The sequence below is a fragment of the Panthera leo genome, chromosome E1 (assembly GCF_018350215.1).
Source record: "Panthera leo isolate Ple1 chromosome E1, P.leo_Ple1_pat1.1, whole genome shotgun sequence".
Lineage (NCBI taxonomy): Eukaryota > Metazoa > Chordata > Mammalia > Carnivora > Felidae > Panthera > Panthera leo.
Genome location: NC_056692.1, coordinates 7,219,493 through 7,236,120, shown reverse-complemented (window position 1 = coordinate 7,236,120; position 16,628 = coordinate 7,219,493). Strand labels below are relative to the sequence as shown.

General features: G+C 42.8%; 1 long non-coding RNA gene across 1 annotated transcript in view; it reads right to left on the bottom strand.

Annotated features, from left to right (window-relative positions):
- The window catches only part of LOC122205989, a 140,822-nt gene that overhangs the window by 11,033 nt on the left and 113,161 nt on the right, over window positions 1-16,628 (bottom strand). The gene's annotated exons all lie outside the window — the stretch shown is intronic.

Genomic DNA, 16,628 nt, shown 5'->3' with positions numbered 1-16,628 from the left:
ATCAAGGTCTGCCCCTTGTGGGATTTTTTTTTAATACAATGCTTTCTTTTGATGCTTTCCATCTATATTGAGAGTAAAATGTTAGAAATGGCTTTCTGAAACTCAGCGCTGTGTTCACCATAATTGACGATGAGCTGTTATATCACAGAGCCCCCTTTATGAGAACCCCACAATAAGTTCCTGCCTGGTGCTGATTATCAACAACAAATAGATTCCCCTGAGCAAATGAATTGCTTTCATCGCTTTGAAACAGTAAATTCTATAATCCACGATGTTTCTTTTTGTACGTGTGCCTATGTTAAGTGCTAGAAAACTTAGAATCTAAATTTGTGGCCCAGTATAACAAGGGTGTAGCCCAATTTCCAGCCATAGTTTTCGTCCTTCTCCTTCTTTTCTTGCTTTCTCTCTTAATTTAGCTTGTGTTTTGTTCATCTCTCCTAAGCCCCTTTGGGACAAGGCAGGGTCTCAAACAATGTCAAAATAAATAATGTCAAAATCTATCAAAGCCATTAGTGTTTTTTTTTTTAACCCTTTGAAGGGGGAAATTAAGGCATGGAGCTCCCTTTAATAAATGAGACAAGCATGCATTCTTTGTGTGGTGTGTGTGTGTGTGTGTGTTTTCCTAAGCTAGATGATATTTTGTTAAATACCCAGTAACTAACTTTGGTTATAGGTGGCTGTAATTTATCTGGTATGAAATCTAAACTCACTGGCCTGTAGTTCCCTCCGGGCTTATTTTGGGGGTGGGGAGCAGGTTGGGGGTGGAGCATAGATCACATTACTCATCTCTCCAGCTCAGAGGCTATGTCAATAACCCCACAATTTTCCAATGACCCTTCATGTAGATGCCATCTGGTCTTTACTTGCTATATTTATATCTGGCTTGACAGTTTCACCTTGTGTGTTTCCCAGTAATTGATCCAATAACTCTGATGTACTTGGCAATTTGCTAGCAAAGTCGAAGGCACAGACTAGCAGACTCAGACCTGTGTTCCTCACTCAAATCTGTTACTTACCAGCTGTGTGACATGGGACAAATACTTAACTTTGCTGTGCCTCAGTGTGCTCATCTGTAAAATGAAATTAATAGCAGGAAGTTGCAGGGATTAAATGAGGCAACGTACATCGGATACTTGGTGTAGCGGATGGCGGGCGGTCCCTAAAAATGTTGTGTTGTTGCTGTTGCTGTAGTTTGAATTCTACGTTTGCACAACATCCATTTACCCAGCTCCCTGAGCCTCTAGCTGACCTTGCCCTTTTTGTGGATATAAAGAGTCTATTATTTTTAGCCTTGGAGTCCCTTACCAATACTCTCTTAAATTCCTTTTTTTGGGCATGTCTAATTTCTAGTGTATGCCTTCCTGTTGTCCTCACTTAGCCTGTCTTACCATTTTTGAAAAATGGCAGGAGAAAAAACCTATTTTGTTTTGCCAGTTGACCATGAAGAGTTGTATGTGTGCTTTTGTTGTTTCCTTTAAAGTGCCAGGTCTATTTGGTTCCTTGGCATGCATTTATCCTGGACTTTTAGCAAGCTATTCTAAAATAGTCACCAGGCTGTCTTAGCTTTTAAACCCTTCCTTTCAATTTTTCCCCTAACAAATGTTCCCACTCGGCCATTAAGCTCTTTTCATGAATAATAACATGAGGCATTGCTTTAGTTTTCCCTCTCCCTCTGGAAAGTGAAAATTGCCCTGACAACTGCTCATGAGTACTTCACCCTCCATTCCTTCCAGCAAGATTCACGGTCATGTCTTGGAGCCAATTTCCACATATTTCATTCCATCCGGATTATTCTTAACTTTACATCTACCTGTCTCTTCATCAGTCCTTCTGCCTGTCTACTTGTATCCCTTTATGGCCTTCTCCTTTATCCACTCAACAAGTATTTGACCATGTGAATAGACACTGCACTGAACGTGGGAATACATATGTTTCTTCTGTAACCTGTTTTCATTTCCTTTTTTATTAATTTTTTTTTTTTGAGAGAGAGAGAGAGAGAGAACACGAGAGGAGGAGGGGCAGAGAGAGAGAGAGGGGCAGAGAATCTTACGCAGGCTCTACGCTCGGCTCGAAGCCCAGTGCAGGGCTCAATCCCATGACCCCGGGATCATGACCTGAGCCGAAGTCAAGAGTTGGATGTTCGACCCACTGAGCCACCCAGATGCCTCTCATTTCCTTTGGATACACACCCAGAAGTGGGATGGCTAGATTGCATGGTAGCTTTCGTTTTGTTTGAGCAAACTCCAAATTGTTTTCCACCACAGCATGATTCACAATAGCTAAAATGTGGAAACAACCTAAGAGTCCATGATTGGATAAAGGAATAAAGAAAATGTGGGATATATTCAGCCATTAGGGAAAGAAAGGAAGTAACTCCCATGAGCAACAACATGGATGGACTTTGAGGACATTACGCTAAGTGAAGTAAAGTCAGACCAACAAGATAAACACTGTATGATACCTCTTACACGTGGCATCTAAAAGAAACACTTAAATTGTAAAAGCAGACCGTAAAGTGTTGGTTACCAGGGGCCAGGGGAGGGGGAGGGGCATAGTTTAAGGACCCACACTTGCAACTGCGGATGGTCCCCAACTGATAGCTTACGATATCTCCACTTAGGATATGCCACACTTGCGATGGTGAGAAAGTAGTACATATTCCGTGGACACTGTACTTTGAATTTTGATCTTTTCTGGGGCTACCAATATGTGGTATGATCCTCTGTCGTGATCCAGGGCAGTGAGCCTCAGCCCCACAATCACAAGGCAAACCAACAATACACGTATGACCATTCCGCACCCATGCAGCCATTCTGGGTTCACTTTCACACACTCGTCAATAAAATACACGAGATATTTAACACTTTGGTAAAAAAAAATAGGCTTTATGTTAGACGATTTTGCCCACTTGCAGGCTACTGTAAGTGTTCTGAGCACGTTTAAAGGAGACCAGGCTGAGCTATGATGTTTGGTAAGTTAGGTGTACAATCTTATGATATTTTCAACTCACAACTGGGCCTCTCAAGATGTCACCCCATTGTAAGCGAAGGAAGGTATTCAGGAGAAAAATAAAACCCGGAGACCTAATACACAGTACGGTGATTACAGACAATGAAGCTGTATTATAAACATTAAACTTAAGAGACTAGATCTTACGTGTTCCCAACACCAGAAGAAGGGACAGCTACGACATGATAGGGGTGTTAGCTAATGTGACCACGACACTCATCTTGCAATGTAAGTGTAGCAAATCAGTAAGCTGTACATCTTAAACTTACATAAATGTATGTCAAAAGCTACAATGAAAAACCCAACCAAACAGGTCTTTGGGTAGCCCTATATATTGTTTGTCAATTTCTCTAAGTGAAGGGAATCCCCCCCCTTTCCACAAAATACCATTCCTGCCCTAAAATAATTTACAATACGGTAAGGACTAATGTTATGACCGGGTGAGTACAGGAACTACGGATGCATTTAGTGGAGGTGCCCCACTCAGTTGTGTTGGTTTAGGGACGTCTTCCTTAAGGGTGTGATATATTAGCTGAGATAAACAAATAAAAGGAATTATTGCAAATGTTTTCCCACAGTAGTGGCGATCCAGAACAAAGAGACAACGGAAGCGGAGTCCTGTTTCTGAAGATTGAGCAATAATGAAATAGAGAAAAAAAAAACACATCAGCCAACTCTTCCAAGAAAATTGGCCATGCAAGATTGGAAAAAAAGAGGATGTGATAGGGACAGTAGAACAATTGACTGATAGAGGCAAAATAATGAGATGTCTCCAAGGACTGGAGGTCTGGATATTATGACCCAAGGAATAGTGGAATAACAACTAACAGAGAGAGTTGTACGTAGAGAGTTGTTTGGAGAGGAGGTGGTGGCCACATGGGCGTGAGTGGCCACAAAGAGTTGAAGCTGGGGTCATCAGGACAGCAGAGCTCACCTGACCATTGGGTAGACTGTCAACAGGGAACCTGAACCTATTCAGGCAGCATTGGGGGTGGGAAAGAAGTCAGTAAGCCGTGCACTAAAGATTTCAGTAAGTGAGGAAGAGAGCTGGTTGAGACAATACATTCAAGAAATAATGGACAGAAGTATAATAATAGCCTGGGCTCCAAAGTCCAAGAAACACAGCCTAACATCCAGACTTGTCCCTGTGTGAGACCGGACAGTTCATCCTACTGCTCCCTAAGCCTCCTTGTCCTCATCAGTGAGTGGGGGATAATCGTAACGCTACCCTCATTGGTCATTTGCACTGTCGTGTGAAAATAATGGCACGTGGTAAATTGATGAATGCTCAGTCAAGATGCCAAAACTCTAAGACAACAGATATCAGATTCCAAAGTGAGGAGCCTGAGGGAGTGTAGATTATCAGAGAAAATATCTAAAACAGACACAAAACCACAAAAACCAGGATCAGTTTATGGAGGGAATGAAATGAAATTATCCTTTGTTAGCTATAAGGAGAGATACTTGTTAAAGGGCTTTCCCCGGAGTCAGTGATGCTTGAAGTTCTTCCATGAAGGGGGGTGGGGTGGGGGTGGGCAATGGAACTACTTCTCCCTTCCATGAAGGGGGGTGGGCAATGGGGGTGGAATGAGAGAAAGTACCAGGGTCTTGTCTCTTCCTGAGAAATCGCAAAGGCTAACTGCTGATAGACTGGTCAAAAGGGAGATTCAGCTCACACTCTTGGGGTTGAGAAGAGTGAAAATTTGGTTGGCATTTCCCAAGGACCAGATGTGGTCCCGGCAAAGAAAGAGTGGTTGTGTGGTTGTATTAGGCCCTGTCCTACTATTATTAGATGACAAGGATGAGGGTGAGCACAAGTAGACATCACTGTTTACCATGAATCTTCAAGAAACAGAGCTTTATTTGAAGTTGGAGAACTCACTGAATTCTGGAAGCAGCTCTGAGGAGAAAAAAGCAAGCCTGAGCTTTGACCCTGAGATACCCAGAATGGGAGTGGGCTGTGTCTCTCTGTGAGAAATCCTGGGATGGTCACATTTCAGTCAAGCACAGAGGAGGAGACAACGTTTGTGAAGAGGCTGAGTGTGGAGAGAGTCTGCTAATCTGGAAGGGGTGACCCTGAGTATCCAGTGTGGACATTGACTCAGCGAAGAGAAAGTAGATGACAAGATAAAATGAAGAGAGTGGATTACAGAGATACTTAACGTTGCCACTTGGGACAGAGGTGGACACAGGGCAGGTAAGCTCCATAGAATCGAGATGATTTTGTGTCTGGTATTTGTTATTTGTGTATGATGTCAAAGGCCCATAAAATATAATAATGACTAATGGGAATGGTAACACGATTTGAAAATAAAGAGTAATAATGGAATTGCCCTTCTGGTACGCATTTGCACATTTGATTTGCCTGGGCTGTAAGGCTGGTGTGTGGAGAGCGGCTCTCTCAAGGTGTATATTCATTCAATATCTTCATATAACTCAGCAGTCAATGGGGAGTTGAGGACATGCATGGCTGGGGGAATGGGGAGTAAACTTTCTTCCTCCTTCCTGACTCCTCTGACTCCCCATAACTCTGTAACTCCCAGTGGGGTGCTCTTTGGTCTTTCCAGTCATTCCTTTTTGGGTTTGCAACTGGTTTTTCCTCTTGTGTCATTGCCTCCTATGCTATGACTGGAGGTCACATCACTCCATCTGAGTTCCAAAGGCAAGAATGCTAAATCCATTGTCTACTTCTCCATCCGGGCATAGAATTGCTTTTGGAGCCTTGCCCTGATGTCAGGAGGAGGAGGGCGGGGAATGAGAATCTGCGGCTCCTCAGAAGTTACTACCCAGACCTCACTCCATTCCCTAGCACCCTCCAGGGCACCAATGGCTATGTAGAAACATATGCTAGTATTTGGCATCCCCTGGAATTAAGCCATGTCACAGGCAAGACACGCATGTTAGTTGATGATGTGCCATTTGCTTCAGGAAATTTCATTTTGTATGTTTATGCACTTTTTTAATATATTTTACTGATACGTGTTTGCTATGCATTTCACTCGGCAACTTCCCAAACATTCTCTTGCCCAGTGTCTCAAACCCAGTGGTAAAAAAAAATACATAGGCTTTGGTAGAGATAGACCTAGCCTTTCAACTTGATGGCCTGAAAGGGTATTCATCGAATAGGATTGCCTTAGGGAACCAAGTGATATAAATATAATTTAAAATTCTTAACCTGTTGACTGATATTAAATAGAATTTTGGTTACTAATAATCAGGGCACTATTACTGATAACTCCACAGGGGCCATATACAGGCAAGGTAGGCTCAAGAACTTGAAGACATTGTTCCAGACCACACACTGGAGCAGTGATCTCAAGTGCTCTTTTCACTGTGTTGTGACTGACTCAATTTCAGTGTTCAGTGTCAGTTAATGCTGGCCATTCTCTCTCTCTGTCTCTCTCTCTCTGCATCCATATATCTATTATCTATCTGTATCATCTATCCATCATCTATCATGTATCCATCATTTATCCATCCACTAACCATCCATCCCTCCATGTACCTATATGTTTCTATCATCCATTCATCCACCCATGTAGCTATTATCTTTCTATCATCCATCCATTCATCCATTGATGGACCTATTATCTTTCTATCATCCATCCACCCATCCATCCATCCATCCATCCCTCCATGTACCTATATGTTTCTATCACCCATTCATCCATCCATGTAGCTATTCTCTATCATCCAACCATCACTCATCCATCCATCCACCTACCCACCGGTCTATCCATCCATCCATCCATCCATCCATCCTCCATCCATCATCCATCCATCCATCCTTCCATCTTATATATAGGATTTTTAATCATACAATGATTGGATTAATTTTTTATAGCATTTGCTGCCTGCCTGTGTGTCAGACAAACCTGAGCCAAGTCTGATCGACCTTTATTTAAGATGAATTTTTTTTCCTTAAACTCACAATTTTATGAAATTTTTTCCCCCTTCAGAGATTAACTTAGAAGAACTCAGGCAGTTCAATTTACTTCTTAGGGCTTTAGGCGTTTTATCTGTAAAAGCAGAAAGACACTACTTTCCTCCTCCAAAAGGAATGTGAGGGACTTGTTTCTGCAAGACGTGGTGTCATGTTGGCCTCCTGAACAGAGGTCTGCTCCTAAATGGAAAGAGACTTCATAGCAAGAACACAAGCCCAGCGTGCAATCTAAATACTCTTTAGTTGAATGTCAGGCGACAGCTTGGATTTCTGTGTTTTCTGAGTGTGACTTGAGCAAGGGAACCTGGCCTGCCACCCACGTTTTTGGCAAGCCACGAGGTTTACAACTGTCCTCTGCGGGCTCCTGTGTACGAGCACTTTGAAGGACGTCTGCAAAGAGCCAAAAGTGACATCACCACTGCTGTTATCAGATGAAATGAGATCCATACTCAATGGCTCTGAGTTTGGGCTGCTTGGTGAAGGAATCACATCAGGAGTCACCCTTGCACCAAGTAGGTGCTCGGTATTTGTGGATATGACCTACTGACCTTGGGAATCAGCTGAGTTTCAGAACTTTCCATTCATTCTATAAATAGCTCTGTTATCCCCTCGGTGACTAATGAGTCTGGGTCCCTCTTTTCACCACCTTCTGCAATAGCCACCATTCATGAAGGCTTGAGCGTTCCTGTGCCAGACACATTTCATCTGGCAAAAGTGATTTTATGAGCTCATAGTGTCATTTCAGGAAATGAAAGATGAATTTCATCTGGTATCTTTTGCTTAGACTGGATGCCAAGGTAGCGTATCCCACCTGGAGGAACAATGAAATGTTTCACTCTTTTTTTATTATTTGGAAGATTCTTCTTTTCCATCTCAGTTTGTAGCTAAGCTCTGTACTTTCTCTGGGTGCGACCATCCTCCCATACATGTCCACCTCCCATCTCCATGCTGAACTCTCACCTCCATAGCTCTGGACCCAAACCATGCCAGCCTTCATGAGTTTTCATCAGAGCTATCTTCACAAAAATTATCATGGCCATATGCTACTTGTGTTATAACTGTCTTAATATTTTTCTTTATGTTGATTTACTCTTTATATATCTATATCTATCTACATATCTATCTACCTACCTATAGCATATATATTATATATGGGCATACATATAAAGCTTTAGATCTCTTCCATAAATAGAAAACCCAGTATTATCAAAACTACTTGGCAACTACTTGGATGTCCATGAGATACCAGGTGATCCCCAAATCCTGTTGATTTGAGCTCACAAACAATTTAAATTCGGACTTATTTCTCTACCCCCACTGCCAAAGGGTGAGATTTTACAACAGCCTCCTTCTCTTTCTCTTTCACTTAATTCAGCAGCTATACCACACTATTTGTACCATGTTTCATTATTCTACGGTGCACATTTTTTCTCATTGTAGTATCTCTGAAGTCAGCAGGCTTATTTCAATGGATGACGAATCACAGGGTCCAATGAAAAATGCTGCAATGAAGGATTTGCTCTCCTTAGCCGTACACATGAAAATGGAGATTTTACAGTCAATCGCCTCTTAGATTTGATGAAGGACGGTGGTCCCCTGCATGTTCCCACCTGGCTGTTTTGTTCACATTTCCCTCTGCTGATGGATGCTCTTCCCCACCTTTGCCCATTTCATGCCTTCTTGTCTTCTGAGGCTCAACTCAGGAACCCCCCTTTCAGGAGGCTTTCTCAGACCACCCTCTCCTCCTTCCAGCTCAGGTATATCCTATCTGGGTTCCCATGATATTAGGCCGTATCTCGATTATGGTATTTCCACACTTTGTTATAAATATCTATGCAGGGCGCTGTGTCACCCACCAGACTGCCCTCTTTGCAGACGGTGACTTTATTAAACTCAGTACAGACAGCATGGTCAACAGCATAGACCGATTCCGCAAGTCACAATCTATGACCTTGGGTAAGTTGTTAACTTCTTGGTGCTTCTGTTTCTTTTCTAAAAAACGAGGACACCATTATGTTACTTATCCCACAGGGTTGTTGGGGGATTAAGTTAGTTAATGCATGCAGAGAGCTCATAACAATGTCTAGCACACAACCATCACTATGTAAAAGCATTTGTTCTTAATATTATTCTCTTTCTATCCGCAATTCCAGCATAACCCTAAGGCAGAAAGAAAGGATTAAAATTAAACCTATGTCTCATGCTTTATTCTAGGAAGATACAACTTGCTTTCTGGCTGGAAAGCTACCCTACCCATGGTCCTAGTGGCCACCTATAAGTGTCCAGATAAAATTAATCTTTTTTCAAGAAAACAGATCATAACACTATTTCATACACCGAAACTCTTCAAGATTGTAGAATCATTCTGGGCTCTCACTGAAAAAAATGACTTCAAAGTCACAATCTTGGCCCTCGTGATGGTTTACATTCTATGAACAAAATTACATTTACCTAAGATGTAGATAAATAAAAATAAATATCAGAGAGGATAAAAGAAAGCCACATTTGTTTGCCAGCTGATGTCATCTGAAATCATGTTTAACCTCCGTGTGTTTTCAAAGAGGTTGCGTGAGGCTAATTAGACAAAGGAAAAAGAAAAGAAAAAGAAGTATTCTGGAGATATCTGACTTATGGCACCTTTTCCTTTAAAAGTTGAATTATTGACCAATCATCAGGTGAACCTTGTTGGCTGGTACGTTTCTTTCATGAAACGTTTCTTTCATTTTTCATGAGCCAATAAGCAATAGGAAAAAATTAGTAAGAGACATGGAGGGAGAATTTACAACAAAGACCACCTTTTTATTTAATTTTGAAAAGGACTATATAATCCTAGTCACAAATGCTAAAACAATGTACATTTAGTCCATGTTCATTGCCAGTAAGTAAGAAAGTTAGAGGAGAGGGACACATAAAAGCTGTCTCTCTTACACCCACTTCAGATGTTGGGGCTAAGTCAGCATTTCAGTGTGACGTTGTATTTTCTGATTTCTGGAAATATCTCAACGTTTTAGTGTTTGATCCTTTCTCTGAGGATGGATAAATTCACGTTGGGGGTCATATGTGGCCTTCAAACTAGAATTTTTCTAGCCTGGTGCCTGGAATGAATTAGTAGCTAAAGTAAATCTCATTCAGGCAGTTATTCTTAAGTTCGTCTTTCAATACCTGTAAGTTTAAGAACTCTTAAATATCCAGCTATGAAAAGTAAGAACGCACGGTGTCAGCATATAATGGGCATTCAATTGTATTTGCAGTTGCTTTAAGGTGTCTACATCACACTCTGCAAGATTAGGTCATAGACGTTGAACTCAAGAGCGTTGGGCACGTACCTAATTCCTATCTTCTAGCTGGAGACAGAGGGGTAGACAGAACAGTCTCTTGCCTAGGACTGACTCTATTGGCATGATTTATTAAATATGAAAAGTCAAGAAACCCCTCCAGACACTGTTTCAACGTAGAGTCAATCTTGTGATGTGGAGAATTCTAACGCAGTAACAGAAAATAAGCAAACTTACCAAAACACAGGATTTGTTTCACACGTGTTCTCCAACCTCTCGACAATCTCCAAGAATAAGGAATACACCCATGTGTATATTGGTGTATCTGGGGGAAGAGGTTTGGAGAGACTCTGTCCTTTTGTGCTAGAACATTGAGTTAGTCCTGTTTAGCCCAGGCAGACCATTCCTACCTCTACACCATCGGAAATGGAGTCTTGGTAATATATAACCTTGAACCTGATTTAGTTTTGTCTCTCATTTCCTATGACAGACATTTTAAACCTTCCCACTTTCCTCCTAACTTGTCCTATTCTTCCTAATTCTCTTGTTCTCAGCAGTCAAAATTTCCTCGTTTCCCAGATACACTGAGGCTGTCAGAAAGGCCAGCCTTCACTTCCATTGCCACTGTCACGTGCAGGGGTGCTGGCCTGGTGGTCTTCTCTACACTCCCTGGGTTCTCTCTGGCTGCCCCTTCTCTTCACTCATCTCCAAATGCCTGAAGCCCTGTTTTCTTTTTCTTCTAAGCACTCCCTCTAGTTTTTCTTTACGACTCTCATGACTTTTAATTGGCCCCGTGAAATGTTTAGCATTTCAAGATACACTCCTGCTCATCTCTTTTCAGAGCTTCAGAGTCATGTACCCGAATGCCTAAGTGGCATCTCCATCGGGAAGATTTTTCCAAATCAGCATGTAGGAACTGAACCCAAGCTACTACTCTCTTTGTGGTGTCATGTTCAATGAATGGCACCACCAACCCTGCAGTTGCCCAAAATCTGAATCTTAAACCTCTTCTGGGACTGTTGGTTTTGTTTTTTTTTCCTCATTTCTTCAATCTCCAAGAACTTTGGGCCCAGCATCTAAATACATCTAAGTTCTGTTTACCTCTCTCCATCCTCAGTGTAAACACCCTAGTTCAACATTATCTTTCACTAGGGGGACTGTCAGAGAAAAAGTACTGGGGCACCTGGGTGGCTCAGTCGGTTGAGCGTCCAACTCTTAATTTTGGCTCAGGTTGCGATCTCAGGGTTGTGGGATCGAGCCCCGTGTCGGGCTCTGCACTAACCTGCAGCCTGCTTAAGATTCTCTCTCTCCCTCTCCCCCTTTCTCCTACTTGTGGGAGAAAGCAAATTTTAAAAAAGAAAAATTATCTACCAGACTCTTGTTAAAAATTATAAGACAGATTTTATTAAAGCTACCGCAGTAAGAGAGACAAACTGAGCTCAATTCCAATCTGTACAGAGGTGACTGGGTATTTTAAAGGGAGAATGAAGGGAGGCACCTTCGTGGCTCAGTTGGTTGAACGTCTGACTTCGGCTCAGGTCATGATCTCACAGTCTGTGAGTTCAAGCCCACATAGGGCTCTGTGCTGACAGCTCAGAGCCTGGAGCCTGCTTCACATTCTGTGTCTCCCTTTCTCACTGCCCCTCTCTCACTCGCACTCTGTCTCTCTTAAAAATAAACATTAAAAAAATTAAAATAGAAAGGGAGAATGAGGGAAGAGGAGAGAACAGGACTTCATAGGGCCCATCAAGTGGAAAATCATATGCATCAGGTAGAGGGACTGCACAATGTGATTAAGACATCTGTGTCTGCTGACTGGTGTTTATTGAAGTTAGCCTCCTGCTCACCCACAGAGATTGGGAGACAAGGGTTTTGTCTTTATTGATGATTATATTTCAAAAGGATGACCCCAGGTTCTTGTGAAAGACATTCTAGGGTTCCTCAAAGGAACAGAGAAAGGATTTACAACTGCAAGTTTTCTAAAGTAAATCTTCTAAGAAAGGGGAGGTCAGGGGTTTATAGTTAGGTTTTGGCCAGAACAAGGAGTAAATTATCTTGGCCACAATAAGTTTTCTCAGGCAGACTTTTAAGTAGATGGGGGGTCATCATCCTAGAGACAGTCTTGAGCCGATAGAAGCTATGCTAGTATTTATTGAAGTCTCTAAGTGTTGGTGGTAGAGGAAATTGTTTATATTATAGGCTGTAGTTGCCATAGGCCAAAGTTGAGGACTAGCTGAAGAGAGGTCTCCCTTCTTTTTTAATTTTATTTTAGAGGGAGAGAAAGCATGAGCAGGGGAGAAGAGCAGAGGGAGGGAGGGGGGGGGGAGAGAGAGAGAGAGAGAGAGAGAGAGTGAGAGTGTGAGAGAGAGCGAGAGACAGTGTGTGTGAGAGAGTGAGAGAGAGAGAATGTGTGTGTGTGTGTGTGTGTGTGTGTGAGAGAGAGAGAGAGAGAGAGAGAGAGAGAGAGAGAGAATCCCAAGAAGGCTCCATGCTCAGTGCAGAGCCTGAAACAGAGCTCCCTCCCATGACTGTGGGATCATGACATGACCTGAGCTGAAGTCAAGTCAGATGCTCAACTGACTAAGCCACCCAGGTGCCCCAAGAAGGCCTCCTTCTTAGAGCTTAGCTAGAGTTTGATCAAGAAGAGAGTCTTTGGGGCACCTGGGTGGCTCAACCAGTTAAACATCCAACGCTGGCTCCAGTCATGATCTCATTCATGGGTTTGAACCCTGCATTGGGCTCTGTGCTGACGGCTCAGAGCCTGGAGCCTGCTTTGGATTCTGTGTCTCCCTCTCTCTCTGCTTCTCTCTCTCTCTCTCTCTCTCTCTCAAAAATAAATAAACATCACCAAAGAATAGAAGAGAGTCTTTGTCGGTACCCTACTGCAAAAGAAAATTGTAATAGATGGTCTCAAATATGGCCCCCAACATTTCTTCCCACCCCTCTACCTACGTGTCCCCCTAACAACTGGTGGATTTGACTTTCCTCCCCTTAAATCTCGTCTGGCAACATGTTCTGATCAACAGAATGCAGCAGAACTTTCTGCCCCTTAAGAACTCTTTCACCCTTGCAGAACTCTGAGACACAATTTAAATAGCCTAACTGTCCTACTGGAGAGAGAGAGAGAGAGGCCCAGCTCAGGCCCCAGACATGACAGTGAAACCTCTCTGGATATCCAACCTCAGCCAAGCTCCTGGTTGAATGAGCCTTGTAAAGGCCCCAGCTAACACCTTGTGAAGTAGCCTAGGGCCATCTCTGCAAAGCCCTGTTCAAATTGCAGAATCATATGCAAATAAATGGTTGTTGCTGTTCCAAACCATTAGGTTTTAGGGTGATTTTTGTCACCTCTGAATGAACACACACACACACACTCATACTCCTTTGTCACATCTGTCTCTTGTGCTTTCCTCACTTTGCTTGAGAAATCCGGAGTGATCGCGACAACATTTCATTTTTCCATGATAATGCTTTCTTAACTAACCTCTCTGAAGAAAAATTATGAGCTTCAATTGTTTAATTCCATGTATCCCAACTTTTGATGATCTTGCATACTCTCAGATCAACACTCTCCACCTTTTCATTCTGAGGTTTACAAATAGCACATTTATCTTCATTATGGGCTGTTTCAGCGAAGGCAACAGGACTGGGTGGACGGATAATGTGAAACCATTCTTACAGCTTGTGATTCGCCTTTCCTAACGCCGACTGTCATAACCACACTGTTATAATTAAAGAGTTTTCGCGGAGATCACTTCTCCAATTTCCCTGGTGAACCCTGAGACATTGCAGGTTATTCAAAAGGATAGTTTATATTCTGTCATATATCAGGACACACAAGAGGAAGCAATGGCAGTTATATGCCAGTGCGGGCCAAGCAGGGAGGGGATGCCCATCTATCCTTCTGTAGGAAAGCACATGTCAGGACTGTGAAGACACAGTCAAGGCACAGAAGGGATAAGACCTGAATATACATCACGAGAAAGTCAGGGTTAATGGCGGTCCCTGTATTTTCCTCCATATTGTCCTTACCAGGCCACTGCCACACCTGTGAAAATAGATGAACCTTCCTACTGGGAAAGGAGCTTCCCAACCCCTGATGATACACCTGTGCAGATAAAAATAACAAAGTTTTCCTTGTTCCATTGGAATTCCAGAAATTCCACAGACCAATGCCTGAGCCAGTTGGTTTCTTTGTCTATAAGGAAAATGGAAACATAAATCTGATAGGAAACAAAAATTGAGGAAGTGAGTAACATCTGGAAAACTGGGTTTTTGGGGGGTTTTTTTGGTTTTTATTTACAATTTTTCCCCTAAGTTCTCCCCTAAAACAAACACATTCCTGTGGGAGGTTCACAGCATAAACAGATCCATTCACAAGGATGCTGCCTGGAGGACCAAATCCAACTTAAGGTCAAGGTTAAGGCTTGGTGCCCGTCTCACCAGGTTTTGGCGCTCAAAGAAGTTCTGATCTGATTTGAATTTCATTTTGTACTTCCTTTTTTTTTTTAAAAAAAGTAAAATATGCCCAGCAAATAAAAAGTAAACACCTCAATTACTTGTCTTCCAACTTCAGTGGCTTCTCTGCTTCCCTTCTTATCTGAACTCTGCCCAGATCAAAAGGCTTAAATTCCACCACTTGGAGTCATGCCTATAGTAGTTCTATATAAATACAGTTTTACTTCATTAGTTTGTCCCCTATTAGATGTCATCGTAGATGGAAAAAACGCAACGTTGTGTGAAAAGTATGACCCGTGAGGGGAGAAGCCTGGCTCTGCATCACACAGCTTTGCCACTTCCTGAATAAACCTGAGCAAATTCCTTAATTTCCCGGGGCTCGCTTGTTAAGACAAACACGGTTCATGAACAGATTTAAAGGGGATGGCAGCTAAAGGTGCCCGGCAGTGTGCCCCACATGTCACAGATACTCAGGGTTGAGGATGTATTCGATCATCGTAGTCTCTCCACAGCTGGTGAAAAGGGGCAGAATCTGTATGGGGCACTTCATCAATTTCAGTGTCCTTGCTTCCAATGGAAATGCTTCCAATGGAAATGCCTTCCATTTGAATGTCCGGAGGAGGAGAAGCAGTGTATAATTCACCATAACCATTTACTGCTGGGGAGCCAAGAGGAGGGCTGGTCAACAAAGAAGACTTCATGTTCACAGAGCAGATTCCAATTAGGAATCAGGGATTCTGTAAGACAGGTAACAGTAACACCACTGCACCACTGGAATGTGAGGCTCAAAATGGCAACCAGTGTAATAAACAAGGGCTTTTTATAAACAGCGTGACAACTCGTGTTGTTAATAGCTTGGTTTCCATTGATCGTTATTTTCTCTCCACAGGGGTTGGAGGAAGCTAGGGAAAAGGGATGGCTTTTTTGGACTTCTTAGTTATTAGTGGATCGTTTTGCTGTCTCTTTTCCTCCCCAAAACATGTTGTCCTGAAACATGGGAAGGAGGCCAGTATAGTAGGAAAAGTTAAGAATTTAAATGCAAGTGGATTTGTGTCCAAATCAGTTTACAGGTTATCCACTATGGGCAACCTTATCAACTGCCCCGTACCCCCCACGCCATGTCTCCCATATTGGATATCCGTACCCATTGTACGCCTCATGGAGAGATGCGAAATATTAAGAACGGGGTATCTGGAGCCAGAGGCCATTCCTGACTATAGGATTCCTAAATATATGTAGGCTGATGGCCAGGCTTCAAGAGCGGGAGGTAGGTACGGCACTGAGTGAGTCACAGAATAGAGCTGGTAACTAGGTCAGTCTTCCTGAGGAGTGTGTGGTTAGAATTAAGTACAGGGAAAGACAGCAGGGGAATTCACAACTGTGTTTGTATTAACATCAGCCTAATAATCTGCTGACTCGAAGGATTATTCTGCTGCTAACAAATTTCCATGGAGTCATTTTATTTGGCTTTTTGTTTGCCACCACACAGGGGACCCTGTTGCTTACATATCCTCATGCAGTTTGCATGCAAACTGCAAAGCTCTGCTTGGAACCACTCGGGTAAACAGGATACATCAGAGATGTTTAAAAGTCGCCCACATCCTAATTTTTCCAGCATCTCTTATATTAAGATGTGCTGTTTGAGGCGGAATCAGAGAGGGTGGGAGGCACAGAATCCGAAGCAGGCTCCAGGCTCCGAGCTATCAGCACAGAGCCCGACCCGGGGCTTGAAGCCACGAACCGTGAGATCATGACCTGAGCTGAAGTCAGGCGCTCAACCGACTGAGCCCCCCCAGGCGCCCCTCAGGAGGAGGTTTCTTTGGGAGTGAAACCGCAGTCATGGTGGGCGTTGACCATTAGCTTGTTTTTAAAGTGTCCCAAGGGTCTACACAAACATGTAGATCTACCAGAAAAATGGAGTGGAGATCATTTGTGCTGTGGATGGG